This window comes from Vombatus ursinus, unplaced genomic scaffold (assembly GCF_900497805.2).
Source record: "Vombatus ursinus unplaced genomic scaffold, bare-nosed wombat genome assembly UNPS02014848.1, whole genome shotgun sequence".
Classification (NCBI taxonomy): Eukaryota; Metazoa; Chordata; class Mammalia; order Diprotodontia; family Vombatidae; genus Vombatus; species Vombatus ursinus.
The window spans coordinates 4,062,773-4,088,901 of NW_020954626.1; the positions used below are offsets into that span (position 1 = coordinate 4,062,773).

The 26,129-nt window shown below is 38.2% G+C and overlaps 1 pseudogene; it reads left to right on the forward strand.

The window, feature by feature from the left end:
* Nucleotides 1-1,041: 1,041 nt before the first annotated feature.
* LOC114027002 lies at nt 1,042-22,539 on the forward strand (annotated as a pseudogene).
* The last annotated feature ends 3,590 nt before the right edge of the window (nt 22,540-26,129 follow it).

Below are 26,129 nucleotides of genomic sequence, written 5' to 3' on the forward strand. Positions count from 1 at the left end.
TTTTCTACCTCCTGGAGCCCCGGTCATTTTCACTTCCTAGTAAAATCAGTACGTCCAACTGAAGCTCCCTGGACTCTATGGCGCAGTACCTGGGCCCCTATTTGCTTTTGGCCTCTGCTTCTCATTCTCTGCTTCCTTTGCCCCTTTCAGTCTTTCGAGAAGCGCCTCCCCTTGCCGCAGCTATCAGCCCTGAGGTCATCCTAAAGCCCAGATCTCTGGAGATGGAGAGACTCCCTTTGCTGTGACTTCGGTCTTGCGCTCCCCAGGCCTGGGCTCCAAGCCTCCTGAGCTCTGGGTCTTCAACAATCCAGGCTTGTAGGCCCAGCAGCAGCTGGAGGCCAGGAGGGCAGGGCATTACACTTGGACGTTGTGCATTCTGTGCTATGGGCCAGTGCCGTGCTAGAGAGTGTGAAGGGGCTTTTTGACTTGGCCTGACTCATGTTTACGGGATTTTCTGCCCTTTCCTTTCCTTTCCTTTCTAATAGTCCCTCGGTAGCATTCTTCCTCTCCTACCAGGCTGGACATTGAAGGAAAGAGGCGAGGTCGTGGTGCTTACTGGCTGGCACTGGACAACCCCAGGGGCTGTCCTGGGACCCGCTTACAATGGAAGCTTTGTGTCTAGTGGCTGGGTTAGGCCACTTTGCAGGGCAGCAATGTTTGAACCTCTGAGGGCGACAAGGCACCACAGGACTCAGGAACCACTTAACTGTTTTGGCACTGTTTCAGGCCCAGTCAGTCTTGGGGAGAGTCCTAATTACTCCTGAGAGAGGTGAGAACCTATTGTTGCCACCCTTCTGATCTTTGGAGTTCTCTGGGCAAGAAAGATTGCTGGGTCATCTTTATCTTTCCTTCCTGCCCTCATGTCCTCTGGGCTTCAATCTTCCTGACCTCTTTAGCCAGAGCTCCTAACTACTCCCCCGGAGATGCTCTGGTGGCCGAAGCTCAGCGGGCTTGACCTGAGGGGCGCTGGGATTGGGAAGGGCAGCCCTCCCCTCCTCTGCAGGCGATCTCTGGCCGCCCGGAGCTTCTGGCTCCCCTAAGATGACCATCTGTCATTCAATTAAGGTTTCAAGGCAGCTGATGGGGGAGTCCGGGGTCAGCGACCCTAGGACAAAACGTCCTGCTGCCTCGGATAGGAGAAGTTCAAATGTTAAATGCAGAACGCTGTGCCCCCCGGAGCCTTCCGAGGCCGGGGCTCAGCCCGGTGGACAGCAGCGGGGTGAAGGCCAGCGGTCATTAGCACTTAGATTTCAGCTCCAGGCCGAGCCCCTTCTGTTGGGTCATTTCTACCAGAAAACCCTTAACCCTTTCCCTACAGACATCTTTCCACAAGGCCAGCTTATAGAGAAAAGAAATGACAGAGGTGAAAAAGGAAGTGGGGGGGGGGGTGAAAGAATGGGAATTAGATGCACCTGCCGATAGACGAATCAATACAGATTCTTGTTATTGGATGCCACATACACACACACGGAAGAAAACAGTCTGTCTGTGCCACTGCCCCCCGCCCCCCCCCCCCGCCCCAACATCCACAGGGAAAGGTTATTTTGGGCAAGGGAGCACAATCTTGAACAGTAAAGGACTGTCTACTGTTAAAATGTATGGAAGCCATAGCAGTGAAAGCCGAGCAAGAAAGCCTCTGTTAAGAGAATCAGCCAAGTCAAGCAATCAATCCTATAGGGTCCTCTGAGAAATTCTGTCCTAGTCTCCTTGTACAAGTAAGGAAATCCTAGAGATTAGAATGCAATTTGAGGGATGGTATTCTGCTCAAGTTACCTACCTACTGGTGGACAACTGCATCTGGAGCTTCAGTCCAACTTAGCTCAGTCTGTATGTGCCAGCTCTGTGCTTCTCTTTGCCATGTAAAATGATCTAAGAAGTAACAATGACAGTGATTGAAATCATTACAAATACAAACATTTATTATTCAGCATCTAGGTGCTAATGTGGCTGGTCCTTTACAAATGCTAAGCAGACCTAGAAGTCTAGTCACAGAGGAAGAAATAAAGTATTTAACCTTTGTTTTTTTTTTAAACTCTCTCTCTCTCTCTCTCTCTCTCTCTCTCTCTCTCTGTGTGGGTGAGATGATGTTATTGTTTTCCTTCCAGATTATTAACAAGGAAATCCTAAAACATCCTTATTGGGAAATTATAATTTCTAAAGCTGTAGAAAGAAACTGGTTAGTAACAGAGACAGGACCCAGGACCCCTGGCTTCCAGCTTCTTTTTCTTAGTGTCTTCTTTTTGAAAGTAACTATCAGACAATCAATTAATCAATCAGATATTCAGCATTGAAGCACCTTTAGCAAATTTTTCATTGGATAACAATGAATAATGCATGACTCTCCCATATATTGACTGTGGTAAATGGTCTTTAAGGTAAGATGCAGCAACAAGTATCTTTAAATAAAATCAAAATAAAAAGTTTACCACAGAAACATAATAAATTGTTCAGTCATCTTTCTATTGACTGAAGCAGCGTCTTTCTTCAGGGGCATTTGGAGTTATTTCTTTTTTCCCCTTACAAACAGACCAGAACAAATTGATGAATTGAGCTTTCACTATGCTAATTTAGACATTATAAATATTTAACTAACATCCCTAATAGCCAGTCATAGAGGGCCCCTTTTCTACTTTACACTCTTCTTAATCTAAAGTAAATGCTTTTCCCATTAATAGCCTAGTGCCATATTAGCAGCTTCCTCAGTAAAAGGGGCCCATTTAGTCCAAAAGGAGGGGGGCACTGGAGTAGGCTGCATTAGACAGGAGTTCATTTCTGTTTATAAAGGATCCTGGAAACATCTTGAAGCATGTAGATATGCCATATTTCCTAGCTCTTGAATAGCATATGAATAGAAAATCTCTTAGTTTAGTTTCTTAGATAAGATGGTATTTGAGGCTATACCAGAAGGAGAATGAAATTTTCAAGATTTAGGATTACATTAAAAAAATTTAAATCATATAATGGCAAATGAATGGAAAACTAAATTATTGAAATGTTCTAACATTAAACAAAACTCTAAGTGCTTGACAAATATGAACCATTCTCTCCTAACATATAACCCTGTTGAATATTGGTTCGTTTTTACTTCTGAAAGGCATAGTTACTATTTAAAGCTGCTTGCAATTGCAAAACACTTTCAATCAATCCTTAACAAAATCTACCCTCTCCATAATATTTTGATGTAGTTGTAGAGATAAGTTAGGTGGGGAGTTCTACTTGATAGTGCAGATCAAAGCATGTTCCAGTATTAAGAACAGATATTGGAAAGTAGGTGTTCAAGAGTTCTGAGTTGCAGGTTCTGATCTCTGGAATATTCTCATACAATAGAACTGGTGTCATATAGTAAAGATCCTAGAGACAGTAATATATTTCCCTGCAGGTGGGGGAAGATTCAGGTCAGGACTGATAATCCAAGAAATGAGAAACTCTGGAGGCAGCAGACCCAACTCTAGGAAGAATCTGAAATAACTAAACAGTGGCAGAAGTAGTTAAAGAAAAGTTAAGAAATTTCAGAAAGATGATTCAAAAATATAGAAAGAATAGTGACATAAAATAACTTATTTTTAAGGATATTTCACAAAGAGTATAAGGAAATAACAGTATTGGTTTATTTGATGCTTCTGGTGGTAGAGACAGTAGAAATGCTGAAAGGTATCATAGGATTTAGAGCTGGAAGGGACTATGCTCATGAAAGACCTCACAAAAGTTAAATGACTTGTCCAGGTGACACAGGTATGAGTAGTGGACTTTTGAGATTCAAACTCAGTTCCTCCAGTTTTAAATCAAGTACTTCTCTTAGGTACTGGATATACTTAAGCAAAAATGTGGAGGTTAATATGGATAAAACAAATCAGTATATTTATCTAGATGAGGGATTTTTATCCTGGAGTCTGGGAACTTAAAACAAAAACAACTATACCTCAGTGTAATTGGTTTCCTTTGTAATCCTACATATTTTATTTTGTGCATTTAAAAATATTATTCTGAGATGTGGTACATCGGTTTCATCAGACTTTGAAAGGGATCCATGACACAAAAAAGGTTAATTTAAACATTATAATGATCTAGATTATAAGAGAGTATCTTCCATACTGCACAAATCTTCTTCATTTCAAGGAGATAGGTGGTCATAATCTAGACGTGGTCGATAGCTAGTCAAACCATACTGAGGATGGCTAGGAACTGGAAACAGGAGAGACAGGTGAGGAAGACGCAGGTGATCACGTGTTGTCCAACAAGAAGGCAATAAAAAGGAGGAGGTCTAAGTAGAGGAGTCATTGTCAAGGAGTTCAAGCAGCAAGAACCAGAAAGCTAGCCGTGGAGACTGGGATCTCTGAGTAGGACTTTCAGTTTATGTCTGGAAGGACTGGTGGGGAGAGTAGGATTCTGAGCACAGAGGAACAGGGACTCAGGAACAGGGGAACAAAGCAGTTAGTCAGTGTTGGAACTAGGATACAAAGCTCAAATGTAGAGGACTAAGTTACTGGGATTGTTGAACAAGGTCTGAGCAGGACCAGCCAAAAAAGCCTGAGTAATCCAGGTTTCTTTGGATACACTCAGCATTAACATGGAGATGGCCTTCATGGGATTTTTTGAGCATGCTCAGTTTGCCTAACATGGAGTCCACCTATTCCACTTGGGTGGGGTAGCCTTCTTTGACTGACTGCTTACGTCTTTAAAACTGAGGAGCACTGGGTCTGGAGTCAGTAAGACCTCAGTTCAAATCCAGGCTCAGATTTTCCTATCTATGTGACCCTGGGCAAGTCACTTGACCTCTGATTGCCTGAAAAAAAGGATCCGCTGCATCCACAGGAGAAGGAAATGGCAAATTGGTCTAGTATCTTTGCCAAGAAAACCCTAAATGGGGTCATGAAGAGTTGGAGATGACTGAAATGACTCAGCAACAATGAATCTCTAAAACTGGCAAGACTGAACAGTTTGCTCCCCGCCCCCTTGCTCTTTTCCTTCATCTTTTAGCTGCAGGCTGTTTTTTTTTTTTAAGGAACTTCTATGCCCAGTGTGAATAATATGAACTGAACCTGTGAGAATAAAAAGAAAAAGAAATTCTTTCTCCTGTTACCTATGTACTTATGTGACAAATGGTCCTGGGGTTGTTTTGTTTCTGTTCTGTGTAGTTTGTCCTCAGTTTCAGGTGCTAGTGGACTGACCACAATGGCTACCTTGGAGCTAGGATTGCAAGTGGGGTACTGTAGCTAGCTCGGCTGGCTAGAAATCTTGAGAAGCCAGAATGTCTGGGACTCTAGCCTGAGAGGGGGATTTGAACTTGGAACTGGAACTGTGTTCCCTAGGAATCAAGCTCAACCATGAACTTAATTCCCTTTCTCATGCAAGGGATTTAGGTGAGAGCTGGGAGGATTACGCCTCCCACATGTTGGGGAACTAAGTTTGTATATTTGTGATTATACCTTTTGAGGTAAATATTTCTTCATAAAAGCTAATCTGACTGTTAGTGGCCAATGGAACTGGGGTGCAGGGGGCCACCCTCTACAAGTGAGGAATATCATTAATGGGGACTGACACTATTCCAGGAGACACTCCCTAATCCCCTTGAGAGTACCCAAGAACTCTGGGGAGAAAATGAGTAAATCTTACTTACCTGGCCTTCATCCAGTGGGGGCCAGGGTGGTCTGTGTTATACCTGACTTGAATCTAAACCTTTAAGCCTTTAAGCTACTGGCCTAGGGATCCCCATATTCTATCGACTGTTAGGTGACAACATCTCCAAATTGCACCCTTCACTAACTTTACAGGAAATATTTATGACTTCCAATGACTGGCCAAGATTTATTAGGCCTTTGAAGCTTTGCTCCATTTTGCCTTTGCTCCTATCTAGCTCTACCTATGCCAACAGGGGCCCTTCAAGGTATAGACAGAAATCTTAACAGCTCAGCACCAACAGCTCAGCTCTTCAACTCTGACAATGGCATCCTCCCCACTCCAACTAAACAAAACTTTGAAAGACTTTCTATTGTCTCTGGAATAAAATACAAAATCCTACAAAATACTCACCCTGACATTATAGTACCTCTGCAATGAAGCTTTCTCCTACTTTCCAAATCTTTACTGTAAATTACAACATTCCTTCTCCTGGCTGTGCTTTTGAATTCAGGGTCCTTCATGTTTGGGCTTTGTTCCCTCCCTACCTCTGTTAAAGAATGCCTAGTTTCCTTCAAAGTATAGCTGAGGTCCATTTCCTAGATGAGATATTTCTTGACCTCATCAGTTATTGTCTCTTTCTCCCTCCTTCTCTTCCTTTTTTCCTTCCTTCCTTCCTTCCTTCCTTCCTTCCTTCCTTCCTTCCTTCCTTCCTTCCTTCCTTCCTTCCTTCCTTCCTTCCTTCCTTCCTTCCTTCCTTCCTTCCTCTTTTAATTACATTATACCACTTGTTATATGTTTTGTTGTTCAGTTGTTCATTTATGTCTGGTTCTTTGTGACCCAGTGGACCATACGGTCCTTGTTTTGCCAAATTTTCTTGGCAAAAACACTGGAGTGGTTGCCATTTCCTTCTCCAGCTCATTTTACAGATAAGGAAGCTGAGGCAAACAGGGCTAAGTGACTTGCCCAGGATCACACAGTGTCTGAGGTTGGATTTGAATTCAGGTCTTCCTGACTCCAGGCTAGGCACTCTACTTAGTGCATCACCTAGCTACTCTATTGTGATCATAGGTACCTTCAATGATCTCTGGTTCTCAGTTTCCTCATTTGTAAAGTTCTCTGCAATCATCCCTTTTCATTTTTTTTAACAACGCAATAACATAAGATCTTTAAAATTCCTTTCAACCCTAAATCTATGATCCTAACTATTAAAGGATGGCATTTCAGCAATACCTGCCTTTTTGCTGTTTTTCACATTTGACACTATGTCTGCTCACTCTGTGCCTTTTCACTGGCTGTCCTCCATGCCAGGAATCTCTCTCTCCTCATCTCTTCTTCTTGGCTTTCCTGGACTTCAAGATTCAGCCTAAATTCTGCTTTTGGAAGGAGGCCTTTCCAATGCATTTACCTCAATAAAAATGACAATGGCTCATGTCTTTAGGGGGCAACTAGGTGGCAGAGTGGGTAGAGTGTTGGGCCTGGAGTCAGGAAGACTTGAGTTCAAATCTGGCCTCGGACACTTAGTAACTGTGTGATCCTGGGCAAGACACTGAACCCTATTTGCCTTAATTTCCTCATCCAAAAAATGAGCTGGAGATGGAAATAGCAAACTACTCCAGTATGTTTTTCAAGAAAATTTCAAAAAGGAGTCATGAATAGTTGGATACAACTGAAAACCATTAAACAACAACATGTCTTTAAAGGTTACAAGCACTTCTTTCTCAACAATTCTGCAAGGTAGATTGTTATAAAGCAGCAGCAGCGACAACAATAATCAACATTTATGTAGATCTTTAAGGTTCAAGGCACTTTACATATGTTGTTCATTTAATTCTCACAAGAAGCCTTTGAGGTAGGTACTATTATTCTATAGACCATCTATGTATTTTAATTTGTACTTTATTTTCTGTGTTCAGAAGTTCTGGTCAATTTTCTAATATTATTTCTTGGATTATGGAGCTCAGTTTTTTTGACTTGTATTTTTCTAGGAGACCTATCATTCTCAAATTGTGTCTATGCAGTGTTTTCAAAACCAACATGTTTTGTTTATATGAAGATCATGCTTTCTTTTAGTGTTACTGTTGTTTGCTTCTCTTGTTCATATTGTCCTTCACTTCTTTTCACATTCCTAATTAATTATTATCTTTTTTGTTTATTTCTTTGGCGAGACTGCCACTATGGATTTAAGTTTTTCTATTCTGCCTATTACTTCTGCTGTACGGGCCATAAATTCTGCTTTCACCATTCTTATTTCTTTTATACCATTCAGAAACATTTTGTTGTTGTTCAAATGCTCTCCCAAGGGTCCATGGGCTCCTCTGCTTCATCAAGTGTTGTTTCATTTTCCTTTGCCTTACAATATTTAGTCATAGATATTTGGACTCTTTTAGATGATCTAGATACCATATTTCCTTCTGTTATTAATATTTTTATTATTGGATTATCTGCTTTTTCTCAAAAATCTTTAACTGAGTTTTCTTCTGAGATTGCTGATAATATCAATCTTCTTCCCTCCTCCCCCTTATATTGCCCTATTGTTTGCTGACTCTTTGCTCTTTGATGATGGTTTCCCTGGGAGCTGGACCTCAAAACTATCTCATCCTCCTCCCACACTGGGCAATTCACTTGTCCTGAGTCTCTTTCCCAAGAGACTTCTCGGGGTGGGGCAGAACTGACTCCAGCTGGATGTGGATATCTTTATCCTTAGCTTAGAAGAGTGCACCCTACCTCCATCCTGCTGTAGTTTCTTCCATTCCTCAGTTCTCTGGGTGAGTTTTGTTGTTGCACAGAGTACTGTCATATTACTGTCCCATCTAGGACATGCTTCTGCTTTTGGGTTTTTTGAGGGAATGAGAAAAGGGGGGGTTATAATTGAGTTCTGTTGTAAGCCTATGGGTCAGCTTATGTAACCTTGCTACCAGAGCAGGGTGGGAGATAGGAGAGGTGGTTCTATAAGCACTTTAGGAAGTAGGGATTAGGGATTGCCTTCTCTGCTGTTAGTTTATCATATTATTATTTCACAGTTTTTGGTGTCCAAGATCATGGAGGCAGATAAAATTGCTTTATGTCTTGTGCATAACTCCTAATTTTTAGAAATTTGAAAGTCTATTGGGTCAGAGAAAATTTCTAGCCCTCCATTTATTTCATTATGTGCTCTGGACACAGGTAGGCACTATATCACCTCCATTTTATAGATGAGGAAACTGAAACTGAGAAATGTTAAGTGACTTGTCTAGGGCCATGCAACTAGTAGGTTCTTGAGGTAGAATTTGAGATTAGATCTTCTGACTCCAAGCCCAGCTCTTTATCCATTATGGGCAAGGCACTATGCATATAGTAAGTGTTTAATAAATGCTTGTTGAATTGAATTACACCAGGCTGAAATATTTCAAGAAACAGCCAAATCAGGGAACCCTCTATCTATACAAAACAAATCTGTGTAATTCTCTTCTGCTTCTTGATAGATAAGGAAATATATCTTTCACAACTATATAGGGCATAAAGGCTTTCTTTTATACTGTTTTGATTATTTGCACTATATGCTTATTTTAAGTAGAGAATCATATTCCTCATCTCACTCCCCAGCTCAAAATCCTTAATAGTTGCTACTGCTCACAGAATAAAATATAAATTCCTTAGCTTGGTATTCAAGGTCTTCCATCATTGGGGTTGCCCTTACCTTTCCAGTTTTATCTTCTACTGCTCCTAAATCCAAAAAATAAACTAGATTACTCTTCTTTTAAAAAATATACCTTGCACTTCCCTGTCTCTCAACCTTTGTTTATATTTCCCTCTACCTAGAATGTCTGCCCTCAATTCTGTGTTGCCTGTGCCACCCCTATAATATTTATAATGGTCTTTCTTAAAATGGTAGTTATTTGTCCATATATCTTTTCTGTCCTACCAGACTATAAAGCCCTTGAGGGTAGAGAGTGTGCCTTGTCTATTTTTGTGTGCCCCACAATTACTTGTACATGGTAGAATGCTTAATAAATGTTTGTTAAATTGCATTGGATTAAAATTTCTCTGAGCTTTGTATCAGTCAGCTAATCTAGTTTCCTGAAAGATGTCCTTGGTACTTTTATGTGCCTGAGCTCCTGACCCATGGCTTGGAGAATTGAGGTCACTATACCTTATTGAACAATATTGTCATAAAATGCTTTGTTGGTTTGGAAACTCTTGTCCACATTTATCATAGAATACTAGCCTTTCAGTACTAGAACAGACCTCAGAACTCAACTACATCCATCCCCTCAGTGGACAAATGAGTAAACTAAAGGAATCAAATGACACACCTAAGGCAACAGAGACAGACTATGGCAGAGCTGGGCCTTGGATGAATATCTTTATTACTTAACATTGTGTAGACATGTTTTAAGATTAAACCTATACTAGTAAAATATGGGGAAAAAGTAAGCAAAATTTTAAGAAAATAAAGGTAAAAAACTTGTTTTTGGACTATAATGTTTTTTTTTTTGAGCCAATTTTCAGACAGAGATAGCATGGCATTATGAATAGGGTGCTACATTTGAAGTCAGGAAGCCTTAGGTTTAAGTCTTATTTCTGACTGGGTGAATGTAGGTGAATCATTTAGTCTTTCAGCCTCAGTTTCTTTACCCGTAAAAAGAAGAGAGTAATACCTGTAGTACCTTTTTCACATGGTTGTTATAAGGTTCCAATGAAATAATGTAATCAATCAACATATATTTATTAAGTGCCCACTATGTGCCAGACATTGTGTTAAGCACTGTGTATACAAAGATGAAAGCGAAATAGTCCCTGCCTTCAAAGAACTTATATTTGAATGGGAAAGACAACATGTATATAGGTATATAAAGAATATATATTAAAAAAATGTAAGGTAGTTGAGGAAGGAGGGCATTAGCAGTTGGGGGATGGGTCATGAAGTATTCCTTATTGAGATGGAACTTGAGCTGCTTTTTTAAAGGAAATTAGGAATTCCAAGAGGTGGAGGTGAGAAGGAAGAACAGCCAGGCTTGGGGGACAACCAGTACAAAGGCACATAAATGGGAGATGGAACAATGCCTATGAGAAATACCAAGCAGGTCAGAATGACTGGACCATAACATTCCTAGATGGGAATTCATAAAGACTGGGAAGAGAAAAGGATGAGGTTTTAATGGCCTTTTCTCAGTCATCATCCTTCTTGATCTCTCTGTACCATTTTAATCAGCCCATTCTCCTTCACATTCTATTCTATTCTTTTGTGACACTACTTTCTCTTGGTTCTCCTCCAAACTATCTGACCACTCAAACTCTTTTGTTGAATGTTCATCCAGGTCATATCCACTAACTATGAGTATCCCTTAAGGATCTGTCCTGGTGTCCTCTCCTCTCCTCTCCTCTCCTCTCCTCTCCTCTCCTCTCCTCTCCTCTCCTCTTCTCTTCGCTTCTCTTCTCTTCTCTCCATATACTATTTTGGTTGGTGGCCTCATCAGTTCCCATTGTTTGATCTATTTTTCTAACTCTAAACTTTCCCCTAACCTCCAGTCTTGCATCTTCAACTGCCTATTAGACATCTTGAACTGGATGTCACATTGACATCTTAAATTAGATATGTCCAAAACTGAACTCATTCTCTTTCTTCTCCAAACTCTTCTATTTTTCCAACTTCCCTGTTATTCTCTAGGTTCTCTTTCCAGTAACCTAAACTTTCAATCTAGGCATTGGATTCTTGACTCCTCACTCTTGACTATCCCCAATGTCCAATCTGTTGCCAAGTTCAATTGATTCTACTTTCATAACATCTCTTGTATATGCTACCTGCTCTCTTCTACACTGCCATCACCCTGGCACAGACTTTCATCACCTCATACCTGGACCATTGCAATAACCCTCTGATTGGTATCACCTCCTTAATTTTCTCTTCACTCAAGTCCATCTTCTACTCAGCTTTAGGAAAAGCACTTCCTTGGACATCCTAAAGTTCACAAGTATAATCATGTTTTCCCCTTCTCCACTCAGTAAATGCCAATGACTGCTTGTTACCTTTATGTTCAAACACACAATCTCCTAGTTTTTAAAGACCTTTATAACCTGTCCCCTTTCCAATCTTTTTACACATTACTACTCTCTGAATACTCTACAATCCAGTAACACTGAACTTCTTGCTTTTTTCTGAGCAATACATTCCATCTCCTAATTTTGGGCATTTTCTTGGAATGCTCTTCTTGTCTCCATTTCCTATTTTCCTCATCTTCCTTCAAGTCTTTGTTAAAATCCCACCTACCGGAACAAGTCTTTTCTGGTCCTCCTTAATGCTAGTGCCTTCTTTCTGAGGTTACCTCTAATTTATCCTGTATGTATCTTGTTTGTACATTGTCTCTTCTATTAGATTGTGGGCTTCTTGAGGCCAGGGACTATTTTTACCTTTCTTTGTATCCCCAGAATTTAACACAATGCCTGGAACATGATAGGTGCTTAATAAATGTTTATTGACTAGTTGACTTGATGATGTCAGAGAGTTGCAAGATGAAGGTAAGGGGAAAAGAGGAGCTCATGTAAAATGATCTATATTTTCTTGGCAAAGTAAGAGCTGAGTGGGTAGGAGAAGGGGTGTTACGGTAGGTTGGAGAAGAGAAGAGAAGGGTTGGAACAGGTCTAATGGCAAGTGGATAATTGATTAGGGAGGAGTAAAACTATTGCTTTGTTTGAAGGAAGGCCCAGGAGATCAGATAACACAAGTTTTTAGTGGATCCAGCAAGAACTTTACAAACTTTAAAACTCGAATATTTAAATGGTTTTATGAATCCATCAATTTGGATGTTTCTTCCAATTATGCAATCCATCTACTCTTTCCCATCTTATGCAACTCTTGTCCTTGTTTTATTATGTTTAACATGGGGGTCCACCCAATGATCTGGAACCATTTCTCCATATCTCCTTATATCTCAAGGATGCCTTCACTATATGATCAGTTTATCTTTTCTCTTGTCACATAATGTCTTGATATCTTTTACTCCTATTCTTTAGAGTTCTACATGGTTATACATTGTCTTCTTAAATCCACCAGCTCTCTGTGATATTAATTTAAATCTTTGGAGACTATTGCATTCAATGTCTTGCTGCTGTATAGCAATGCTGGTGGAACATAGAATGATTGAACCTTTGCTTTCATGAGATAGTTGGAGTCATTAAAGGAGCTTTATAATTTTCCAAAGGCAATTCACCCCATTCATATTCTTTGTTCAACTCTGAGCCCAACTTATGGCTCATCAGTAGATCTGTTACAGATAGACACGCTGATTAATAAGATCTACAGGGTATCCATTTAAATGAACTGTATGTAGAAATCTGTGAAGTAGACATCCTTCATCCACTGGGTCTTTCCTGTGTTGATAGTCAGGTCAAAGTCCTTTGAATGCTACACATCTCTTCTAGGAGGCTCTGCAGTATTTTAAGGCTTGAAGCAATCAGTACAATGTCATTTCCAAATGGGAGTATCTGGAGTACTTCATGATCTACAAGGAATCTCTGTTCAACTTGGACTCTGTGTTGGATCACCTCCATCATAGAGGCAAACACCTTTCTGAGTACACATTTCCCTGTTTTATGTCTTGCTTGATGCCTGTGATCATAAGGTTTTTAAACCTTGTTATTCCTGTTTGTCTATTCACATGTTAAGGTGCATGTTATTGCATACATTTTGTTGTTATTATTATTGTTATTTTTTTTACTGGATTTGTGATTTTATTGTTGTAGGGGTCCCTGGGGAAGGTCTTTCTCTGCCAATGCATTGAGCAACTTCTCTGTATTTTATTGTTTTAGAGAATTGCTTGGGTCATGGAGAGGTTAAATGACTTGCTTAGGGTCATACAACTTGATATACGTTAGAGATAAAATTTGAACCCAGGCCTTTAGTACTCCAAGTCCAGTTCTCTATCCCCATTGTCAGGTTGTCTTACTCTCATAATACGAAAAAAAATATGTATCTAAAACAAAATCAGAAGTACATTAAAATGTGGATTCTAGATCTTGAAATATCTTGAAGTAACAGACATTTGTATTTTTAGAAATTCAAGGCACATTATAGTGCTGGTAATTGTAGTCTCTGGACAAAAAAAACAAGAGGAATCCTATAAAATAAGATGTAAGGTCACTTGGTCATAGGGTCAGATATGGTACTTTCAGCAAAAATTGCCCAGGTCACATGATGTGCCTTAAATTTGTTGTCATAAAATCTATCATTATTCAATAGCAAGAGAAATAAAATTCTAGCCACTTCTATGGATTATAAAGTGGGAATCCTTCAAGCTGTTTCTGTATACCACAACAGGGAGTCTATTGATCATTATTTTGAGCACCTGTAGATAATTTAGACATACTCATCAATAGGAAAATAAAGCTATGTGACAGGTCACCTGACTGCTAAAGAATGAGAAAATAGGTTAAAAAAGCCTCCTCTGTCTCCTAAATGGTTTTTGCTTTAGAATATAAGCAGAAACCAATACTTTCCTGACTCATATTGATAAGAACATTCCCTGTGGTTTTTTAAAATATTTCAGTTCACTGAAAAGACAGTCCTTTTTTGGAAAATGTCAAAGATCCCTAACCAGATTTTTGACATTTTGAAAATTAATGATAGTCCCTTATTGACATATGTGGTTTGTGTATTTCAAGAAAGTGTATTGACCTTCTTTTGCCAGACTGACAATGCAAATGTGATTTTCCAGCATTGAGATAATGCAGTACAATATCATAGTTTGAAGGAAAATTAGAGTATGGCACAGAGGATTCAAATGCACGATTATTATTTTAAGTGTGTGCCCAATGTTTAACAATACAGACCTTCAGACTTTATGACATATGGAAAATTTATTTGATGTTGAATTAACCTTATCTTGTAGACTAAAACATGAAATTTAATTGATAGATCGGCTATGCAAAGGAGGCAGGCAGCCTGGTGCAGTTCACTTAAAGAAAGAGGAGAATACCTGACTCCACTTTCCCAGACTGCAGTGGAGGGACTGTGGTGTCTGGATAGGATTGGGTTATGACAGAGAGAGAGAGAGAGAGAGAGAGAGAGAGAAGTCTTGGAGCCTCTGCTCCTCCCTTCCTTGGGATGACTTTCAACATAAGTCTTTACATTTAATGTCCTTTAAATTCAGAACCCGCAAAGGTGTTCTGTCTTTGTTCTTGCTCTGCAGGTTCTCCATGGAGCTGGCTCTATTGTGGGTCTAATGGCCCCCTAGAAATGATCTCATTTCATGGGTCATTTGGTTGTTTTCTATTATAGTGCTCTTGGCAAACATCTGCAAAAGGACCACCATGAAGACTGTAGATTTAGAAATAGAAGGGGCCTAAGAGAAGTTTTACAGTTAGGGTGACTAAGGCCCAGAAAGGTGAAATGATTTGGCTTAATTCACATGATATTAAGTGATAGAGTGAGAATTTGAATGCAAATCCTCTGACCCCATAGTAGCACTCTTCTTTCTCCTGCATCTTGCCAAAGCTTATTCACCAAGATCCATTGCAAAGGATGAGGGAGTATAAAATTCTACAGAGAACAATATAAAGCCTTCCAAATTAAATCAACATGTACTTTAATGCTCACAGATTTCAATGCAAGAAGATAAGGCATGCAGTTGAGACAGCTTCAACCTGGCCTATTTAAACCTGTCTTTTCTAGGAAAAAAAGGGTGAGGTATGGCCTACTTGCTTTTCCCTATACAGAACATTCTGTTTTTAACATTGTCTTTTCACATGCTGTCTCACAAGCTTGGAATGCTCTCCCTTTTCAACATTTCTTGAAATCCTTTGCTCCCTTCAAAATTCAGCTTATGTACTACCTTTTAAGCACACATCCTTTCCTGACTCCTTTAGTTATTAGTGTTCTCAACCAGCTCCAAGAGAAGTTACTATATATATATTTTACAATTATTTATCTATATACATGTTGTTCCTTGACCCCTTAGGCTCCTTGAAGGCACAGACTATTTTTTTCTCTTGTTTTTCTGTCACAATGGCTTATATATAGCCTGGCTTATTGAATGGAAATACTATAAAAGTATTAAGTACAATAATGACAACAAAAGTTGATTCTGAAAGGGTCTTTAGTAGTACTAGTATTCTGTTTTCAATGAAAATGAATTCTTATTATTTCTAGTAAAAGGTTTATGACGTAGTACAATGTAGATTGGGATGTTTTTTCCTAAGTAAGATTGAAAAACTTTACTAACATTATTGAATTGTTATTTGCTGAAGAGAAGCATCTGGCAAAGCTCCATGAGTCTTCAGCCTTCATGTAGAGTCAAAGAGTTATATAATCTTCCCATTCAACTGTTCTGTCCCACCTAACTGATGCTGGGGGCTTGGGCAGGGTTAAGGGCTGAGCTTATCAGAAGAAATTAGACATTTCCCAGGGTTATAGCGAATTTTGGAACTTGAGGTCAGATACCTTCTCAGAGATGCAAAAGAACAGGTCACAAACTGAGTTAATAAACAACCACACAGGGGGTCGCACAGAGGCTTGTATGTAATTCAATTCAGAAATAACATTTATAAAGGCTCTCCTATGTGCAGCCTACTGGGTAGTATGCTGGGAAAATACAAAACTTAGATAAGACATGATCCCTATTCCCATGGAGCTAAGGATTTTTAGCTTTGGATCAAAATTAGGTAATCTTGTCAGTGGGGCAAAGATATTGCCTGGAATGGAAGAAGAGATGCTAGAAACCAGGGATCAAAGCAGGAATCTGAAACAGAAACAATGATAGGCTAATTTGCTTTTCTCTAGTTGGTTATACTTCCCTATTTTTCCCAATGTGGGGAAGTTGTACTGTTACAGGTGGGGATATTAATTTTTATATCAATGAATTTGATGAATACATAGCACATAGTTGGGGGGATTGCTAATGTAATAGATGACAGAAGAGTAGCTCACTTGGATAAAAAGGAATGTAAATCTCAGAATTGTAAAGAACTAACTGCTCAAAATGAGTTCTTATCTTTTTTTGGATAAATTATATTCCAGGGTACAGAAAAATTAATAGATATTAATAAACCAGTGTTGTTGATCTTTGAGTATTAATAACAAATAATTATCACTTTATAATTTATAAAACATTTTATACATATTGTCTTATTTGAGACTCACAACAACCCCATGGAATAGCTATAAGAATATTATTGCCTGAGTTTTACAGCAGAAGAAATTGGGACTCAGAGAATATTAATGACATGGGCATGGCCATATAGATTTGAACCCACAACTTCCTGACTTCAAGTTTAGCACTCTAATATAATTCACCAGAAAATTAAATATTAGGCAAATGTCATTTTGATTTTTAAAGGGTTATGAAAGTGAATTCTGCAATTGCAGACAAGGGTTACTCTGAATTTCAATCTGGGTTGTAAAAAACAAATTATGCAAAGTATAGACCAGAGATCATGGCGAAATTCTAGAAAGCAATGATTTATGAGTCTTTAGGAAGGACTCCATGAGTTAGCATGGGTTCACTAAAAATAGTTATACTCAACTAAATGAATTTTCTTTCTTCATTATTTTACAGAGATAAACCAGGGTATGACTTCTTCATTAGTGAATGTTTTAATAAAGACATGGTTATTTATTTATTTTTTATTTTAAAAAGAGGTGACTTTCATGCTTATAAGTCTGTTAGAGGGTTAAATAGAAAATCAGTCTGAATTTCAGACAAAGCATGTTTCAAATTTTCAAACACATGATCAAGGCATTTGCCCATTTCAGTGTATTTAAGTTGCAAGTTAAGTTCATGGTCTTTTTTTTAAAGAAATGAGCGATTTGATTAAATTGGCATTTGTCAACTCAGGCTATCTGCAGAATACTCTGTTGGATACTGCTTTTTTACATTTACATAATACTTTACAGTTTTAAAAATGCTTTCTTCACAAAAACCTGAGACATAAATGGTACAAATATTATTATCCTTGTTTTACAAATGAGGAAAATGAGGCCTAGAGAGAGAAAAAGCAATTTTACCACAAAGCTATTGCACATTAAAAACACAACTGAATGCTTCTGACTTCAAGGTCAGTCTTCCTTCCATTACAACAGGCTGTGCCTATACAAAGAACTACACATGGAATGAGGGTTAGTTTAACCTGGAGGAGAGAACTCTAAGGGGCTGGCATATGCTCAGATGTTTCAAGAGCTGTCATGTAGAATAGAGGCAACCTCTGTTATACAAAGGAAAACCATGACAAGTGGATGAAAATTTTGGTCAGACAAACTTAAAAAAAGAACACAAACATTAAAGCTATTCAATGATGAAATGGGCTGCTTAATGAGGTTATGAGTTCCTCATCACTGGAGGTATTAAAACTGAAGCTGGATGACCAGGGAGGACAAAATTTTTGCCCCATGCAACCTGAAGCAAGGGCATTGCAGCAAAAGCAGCCTATTTCTGAAAGAATAGGCTAAGGTGCTGCAGAATTTGCTCATTTCTACTAAATCTTATAGGGGTCTTCTTGAAATCTTTCTATAATTCTTTGGAACTCTGTTTATTGACTTCCAGTGGAAGACATATTGGGTACAAATATTGTTAAAGCTTGACATAGCGGAGGTTTCCTTCAATGCAACTCCACAGAAATCTTGGACATCTTGCAGGGAATTTCTTTTTCTTTCTTCTTTCTCTTCATCTCCTGCATTATATCCCATTCTAAAGCTTCACAAGAGATTGGACTGGGTAACCTCTAAGTTCCTTTCCAGTTATAAATTATCTGAAAATATAAAAATGAATGTCTTAAGGGTTTATAAAAAGGACTTTGAAGTACAGAAGTCACTATGTCTACTTTTAGTTCTTTCCATGAGAAAAGTTTACAAAATGGGCTAAGAAGTTCCTAATGTCAATTTTTTTGGGGGGATTTTTGGTGATGGAAAACCTTCAGAAATACAAAGAGGTTGATTGTGGAACTACCCCTATCATGCTGCAACATTATTTTATCCCAGACCCATCTTTTTATATTTTAAAAGGGTGCGTGTGTGTGTGTGTGTGTGTGTGTGTGTGTGTGACCCTCTCTTCTGCATGCTGTGGGGATAAGACCCATATTTGAAAAATCTATTCTGAGGAGGTGGAAGTAAAACTTTCTTGGTTCATTATTAGTAGGAGCTTATGGTCTCAGACTTTCCTTTTATGAACTTACTGTATAGCAATAAGTGGGAGAAGACTTCACCTCTCTCCTCAAGATGGAGCCTCTTGGTCTTAGACATTTTTGGGGGCAGGTCTTCAGGATGAAATGCCCCCATTTCATGATGGAGTATTAATGGTAACCATTGGTAATCAAATGGTAACCAAAACCAACCTTCATTATTGCTTATATTCTCTGCCGTTGTGTTAGGAGTAGTGCTCTGAGCAAGAAATCCCTTTCTCACTAATACATCTTGGAATCTTGAAGCAAGTGGCTGATAGAGACTTGTGGAAGGATGAATTTTTCTTAATAAAATAGACACTACTTTATTGAAGAGGAGGGGGAGAGAGAGAAAAAAGTGGAAGTGATAGAAGGAATATAGAATGAGAGAGAGGCCTGCGAGAAAAAGCGGAAAGATGGGTAGGAGGTTGGGGAGGGAAATTCCTATATTCTTTTCTAAATCTTTTATGCTATTTTGAATTTGGTCAAGTCAAGAATAATTACTGTCCTATTTGCTAGTGTTTCTGTAGTCTGTTCCTCAGCTCTCCCTGAAGGTTGAAGGCCAAACTGTGCCTTCTAGATTTCAAGCTGGTAGTCCTATTCCATGATCATTTGAAAGTGATAAACTTTTTAAAGATGCAACTTGGTTTGGAATTGCAAAGATTCTGTTGAAAGAGCTATGGATTTGGAGTTCAAATCATGGCTCTGTTACCTATCATGTGGGTGAACTGTTAGAAAGTCACAACTTCACTGGGCCTCCATTTTCTCACCTATAAAGTGAAGAAGTCCTCCTGACTCCAGGGCCAGTGCTCTGTTCACTGTACCATCTAGCTGCCTAAATGTATGTGTTTGTTCCTGTCTTCCAGCTCCAAATTTATGATTCTGTAATTTTCTTCTGCCCTCAACAGGAAATGAGTCCTTAATCTAGTCAGAAGACCCATGATTATCCTTACTTTCAAAGACCCATTTTTTTTTTGACAGGAGTTAAGTTTGGGTGGGATTATTATACCTCATTTCCAAACAGCAAGTAGATAATGAGCCAATCTGTTTTGATAACTTCTTAACAGAATGTGGAGGTGAGGAGAGGAAAAAATACATGTGACTTTCATTAAAGAGCATTCCATTAAAAAGCATAAATAGCATTAAAGAATAAAGAGAATCACTCTTCAGAGCTCTATAATGCAGATCTTAGGCAAAGGAATTAAGTTCCAATTATGTACGTGATTCCAACAGAGACCTAGGTATTAGATTTTTGTGTTCCTGATACTACATAGCCTTCAGTAGATATATACCTCTCTGCAGTTGCAGTACCCTCCAATGGACAGAAAGTAAGGTAATACATGTTCATGTTTCCAATAGTTACATGGTCTTTAAGGAAAGCACAGATTTCCAAGGATGTTTAAATTTCAATAGATTTGGGTTTTTTTAAGGTGTGGAAATAGTTCCAGGATGGTGGTGGTACATATATATATACATATATATATGTATATATATGTATATATATATATTTACAGGGTATGGATAAAGTCCATTGTGTGTGTAAGTCTTAATGGATGCATTAAATTCTTGTGACTGGATAAATCACGTAAGCACCCATAAATTGCTGAGGATATACATTGTTCTAATGGATGTATTAAGCTCTAGTGCATGAATTAAATTCCAACAGATATACATAGTTTTAATGGATGTATGAAGTTTTAGTGAAAGTATAATTTTTAATAAATGTACAGGTTCAAATATATGCAGGAGATCATTTTAGCATATGCTCAGGAGATAGTTTTTAGTGAATAATAATAGCTAGCATTTATATAGTATTTACTATATGCCAATTGTTGAGTTGTTTCAGTTGTGTCTGACTCTCCATGACACCATTTGGGTTTTTTTTTTTGGCAAAGATACTGGAGTGGTTTGCTATTTCCTTCTCTAGCTCATTTTACTGGTGAGGAATGGAGGATAACAGGGTTAAGTGACTTGCCAAGGGTCACACAGCTAGTAAGTGTCTGAGGCTGGATTTGAACTCAGATCCTCCTAACTCCAGGGCCCATACTCTATCCACTGTACCATCTAGTTGCCTAAATGCATGTGTTTGGTTCATGTATGTATGGCTCATAGCAAATGCTGTTGGACCCACTATGCCCACTCCCTTCTTCACTAAGGGGCTCCTCTGCTTTGTACTTAGGTGTATGATCTGGACCAGCTTCATTCCTGAGGGAGCTTAGCCTCTCTAGGGGAATGTAGAGTAGGTTCCCTTTTCTTATACTCATTTGTGTATTTTAGTGGTCTCCAAACTCACTATGGGTCAGTGGTGTGATATGATAGCTAAGAAAACTGCATTGAGAGGCTTGGCTTCCAAAAGTAGGGAGGTATTATACTATTGAAGTCTGCCTTCATCAGACCTCACCTGGACTATTGTGTTTAGGTATGGGTGCCATGTTTTATGAAACACATAAATAATCTGGAGAATGTCCAGAGGAGTAGAGCAAAGATGATGAAGGGCCTTGAGTCAAAATCATAAGACTCTGTTGAAAGAACTGAATATGTCTAGTTTAGAGAAGACTGGGGGGGGGGTGAGGAGATGGGAGGGGAGCATGATAGCTATTTTCAAGTGTTTGAAAGACTGTCATGTGAAAAAGGGATTAGATTTGTTCTGTTTAGTTCCAGAAGGCAGAAGTGGGAGCAATGGGTGGAAGTTAAAGAGAGGTAAATTTATGCCTGATGTCAAGAGAAACTTCCTAATAATTAGAACTGTCCAAAAGTGGAATGGGCTACTTCATTTGGTGGTATCCTTCATTGGAGGTCTTTAGACACATGACAACTTGTTGACATTATAGTACTGATTCCTTTTTATGTATGGGTTGGTTTTGATAGCCTCTGATGTTCCAACTCATAAATTACACACACACACAAACACACATTTTATTAACCCTCCACTATAGCATCCTGGGAACGATTTAATTGTAGTTTAGGTTTAGAGCCTTTTGGCTTTCTAAGGGAGATCATAGTAGTTGGTAAGAATAAGGGTTCGGTCAAAGGTGGTAAAAGAGGACCCAACAAGAAAGTGATTGATATATTTTTTAAGAAGGATTTTAAAGAAGGATTTCTGTGATGTCAAGGCACCAGCTATGTTCAACATATGAAATTTTAGCAAGACATTAGTAACAAGGACTCAAGGAATAAAAATGAACTGTGATGGACTCCAGGATTGTATTTTTGAAGTGAGCTTTACTAATCTGCAGAATGATGAGATTAATTTTCATAAGTTTAAGGTGATTACTAAAGATATTCAGGGTAAAAATTGTTTGATGAATTTCCATGAAGTGGAACTTACTGGGGATAAGACGTGCTCCATGGTAAAAATGGCAGAACAGAGTAGAGCCCATGTTTCAAAAGTAGAAACTTATTTTGTTTATTTTGTGTAGGTTTTTTTTTCAAGAAGCACAACGATTAGATCGGGAAGATCTCTTATGCCTAACATGAATACATTTGTCATATTTGTAAGAAGATCATAGAAATTATGGTCAGGAGTTATAGATAAATGACAGGAAAGGAGTTGTTAATAAATGGATTCCCAACAGGATTGGAAAAGACATAGAAAAGATTCAACAGTTCCTTTACCCTTCTATAATGTATTTATTTGAAAAGTCAAGATGTTAAAGGGCCCTAAGTTTGAATAGGGAAAACTAATGGAACTTGCATGGTGAAAGGTGGTGGCTTTGGAAAACTTCTGGAGATGACCCAAGCATGAAAATAGAAAGAGATGATGGATATGAGCCACCAATTCAAGAATATGTGTAAAAGGAGAACTTTTGAAATTCTAAAAATATAAAAAATGATTATAGTGATGGCTTGGTTTTTGGATCCATAAATTAAAATGCAGCAATATTTGATGTTTTGAAAGATTACTTGTAATTTTTTAATACTTTATAATTATTCTACATTTTATTTATTTATTTATTTGCATTTGTTATTCTTAATTTTTTTTGAGTTCTAAATTCTTATCTTCCCTCCAGCCCCTTCTGCACACATTGAGAAGGCAAGTAATATGATATCAATTATACATGTGAAATAATGCAAAACATATTTCCATATTACCCATGTTGCAAAAAGTCAAGAAAAATAAAGTGAAAAAGTTATGCTTCAATTTGTACTCAGAGTTCTTCAGTTCTCTGTCTAGAGGAGGATAGCATTTTTATCATGACTCATTTGGAATTTTTATGGATCATTGTATTGATCAGAGTAGCTAAGTCTTTCATAGTTGATCATTGTTACAGTATTATTGTTCCTTTATATAATGTTCTCCTGCTTCTGGTCACTTCACTTTGCATCAGTTCATATGTCCTCCCAGGTTTTTCTGAAACTATCCCCCTTTTCATTTATTATAGCACAATAGTATTCCATCACAATCATTTACCACAACTTGTTAGCCATTCCCCAATTGATGGACATTCCCTTTATTTCCTATTCTTTGCCACCACAGAAAGAGCAGCTATAAATATTTTTGATTACTTGTAATCTTTATAAGCAAATGGTCTGACCTTACTGAGTTCTAATGAAGTTGTATAATTACTCTGTAAATAAACTTGTTCTTAAACTGAAACAATTTAGGTTAAGGCTTATGTCTTTAGGATTTCCCCAAGGAGGGAGGTGGAGTAGAAAGGTATTCAATGTGCAATATGAATCAGGTATGGGGCCGGCACTTATTTCTTACACATAAAAGAAATGCTAAATATAGAAGACTCTTAAAATTATGCTCCATGGGGCTCACTATATTTATTCTAGACTTAATGTCTTTACTTACTTGGCTTAGAAAACTGCAGCTCAGAACTCCTGAGCTCAAGAAATCCACCAACCTTAGCCTCCCTGGTAGCTGGGTTTACTGGTATGCACAGCCATACCCAGCAATTGTAAATATTTGTTACAAGAGTTTTGTTTTTGTTTTTTTCCCTAGCATATGTCTAAGGGCATGGGAGGGAGAGAAAATAATGCTTGTTTATTGAAAAAATAAAATTTAATAATCAAAAAGAAAGGCAACTAAGTCTGCTGAAGATAATTAAAAAATACTTCATTCAACTCTCTTTTCCCTATGTCCTTTTTTCCTCTGAATGCTTCATTTGCCAATATAAATACATTTATAGCATTCTGCACTCTGTATTTCATTTACAACTCTTGATTAATCTTTTTTATGAGTAATTTTAAATTAAAAATTATCAGTAATAGTATAAATTACTTCTTTAAAGAAAAATAGAGAAAGGATTCCTCATCATGGGAAGTTTTGTGTTAGTGAATGCCTCTGCTGCCAATCTTAAATGCTGTAGATAATTTGAGCATTTTTGTCTTTCTCAAACACCGTATTTGATTTAACAATGCAAAGAAGTTGTAGAATGGTATTCTTTTCTGAAGTATCATATTTCACCTCCATTTGCATGCCCTGAACATGTTACACTAACTCTTCCATCCTCTGTCGCTCTTCCAGAATTTGTCAATTTAATACAAAATCAGTAAAACGCCAAGCTTACAGTTCAACTAAATCACATAACTTTATTTTTGTCTTTTTGCCTCTCAGATCTGAAAGGAAGTAATAGTTTGTTGAAAATGTCTCTGTCCCTACAGTGTGACATTCAGAATCACGTGCTGTTTCCCTGAACACTTTGTGTGTGATCATCAGCCTGGTTTATGAAACACTGAACCTTACTCTTCAGAGGGAGGCCTTCTTAGAAATCAGAGGAAGGCAAGCACTTAGCTTGGTTTCATTTTGCTACATTGCTAAAATGTGGGAATAATTGAACAGAGGGGATTGTGAGAACTCCTCAGATGGAGGAGTTCACAGCCTATATGACAGGAAGTGACTAGAGGAAGGATACATATAATTAAGGGAAGCTCTTATTAGACAGCAAGAAATCTCCTTTGGTAGAAAGATCTAACTAAGCCCACAGTACAGACCCATAACTTCCTAAGGGGACAGTTTGTCTGATTCTAACAAGAGCTCTTTGTACATAATTCTCATAGCCTGGAAATATCCTTGATTGGTTATAAAAATCAAGGTGAGAATACCGGTACAGATCACTCCTTTCTTAGCAAATTAGAAGTGTACAGAAATAGATAAGAGGCTCAAGGTAGCCATCTTTGTGAGCCTGTTAAAATCATAGGAGATAGCCAGAGCTCCAAATAAGGCTAACTTTGAGTGAGTCTATTTGAAGCTTTGTTTCTTTTCATCTCTGGATCACATGCTCTAAATCTCTCTATTGTTTCTTTTCACCTCTCTTTCACATTCTTTGAATCTCTCTTGGTAAAGCCAAGATATCTGGTCAACTCTGGTAATTAAAACAGCAACAAAAATACTGTGTAAATTTCATGGAAAAATGTCAAACCGATTTGCATCCTTTTTTTTTTATTGGCAACTGGTTGATAAAATTCTTCTTCACTTGCAGATTGTTGTTTTCTATATGTGTAGATATAACTTTGGGTAATATTATGTAACAGAGGCCAGATTTAAGTTACCTTCTAGGAGTAGGCCTTGTAATTTTCACTTTTAGGCTAGTAATTGATACAGAAGAGACCTCAGAATCAGTAAGACTTGGGCTCAAGTACTACCTCTGCAATTTACTGGGTGTGTGACCCTGGGTAAGTCACTTAACCTCAAAAAAAAAGATTGGACCGGTAAGATTAGAGTCATGGAGGTGAAAGTTGCTAAGCACAAAAAAATTTCTTAGCTACACTTGGACCAAGAAAAGGAAGAAAGGGAACAAACTATATTTGGGACAACAAGGTATAAATTAACTCTCCAAAACTATTAAGTCAGAAGAGTTGTCAACTTATATTGCCAGAAGGAGTTTCCTTACTGGGAGTTTTCTAATCCAATGAAATTACAGGTCAAGATTTAAAACAAGGAGCATATTTTTTTTTTTGCCCATTTTTGTGTGTATGCATATGAGCACAGTCGTAACTATTTTACAGGCTAAGACAGTTGGCTGTCTGTTCTCATTTGCCTTTGTCAGGCATTGAATTTAATTTGCTATTGCAAAGAAGTTGTAAATTCTTTTTTCTCATGTTGTTTAAAAAAACCAAAGAGAGGCTCCTTAGCACTTTGGGTAGGTCATGTGTGGAGGATTTATGGAAGGACATGGACAAGAAGTGCATAGGATAGGAAGGTGTAGAGAGTTTGCTATCTTCACTAATGGTGGGAGTAGCCAGAGATCCCTTTAAACTAGTTGTGCATAAGTTGCTACTAGATTACATGTTCTAAATGTATCATTCTTATAGTGAGGTTATTTTCTCTAAGGATAAGCAGCTGGATCACGTAACTTCTTTAGGCTCCTTCCAGCTCTGTGATTCTACACTTTGGTATCTGACCATTCAAACAATCTTCTAGGCTCAGTTCTCTCCTT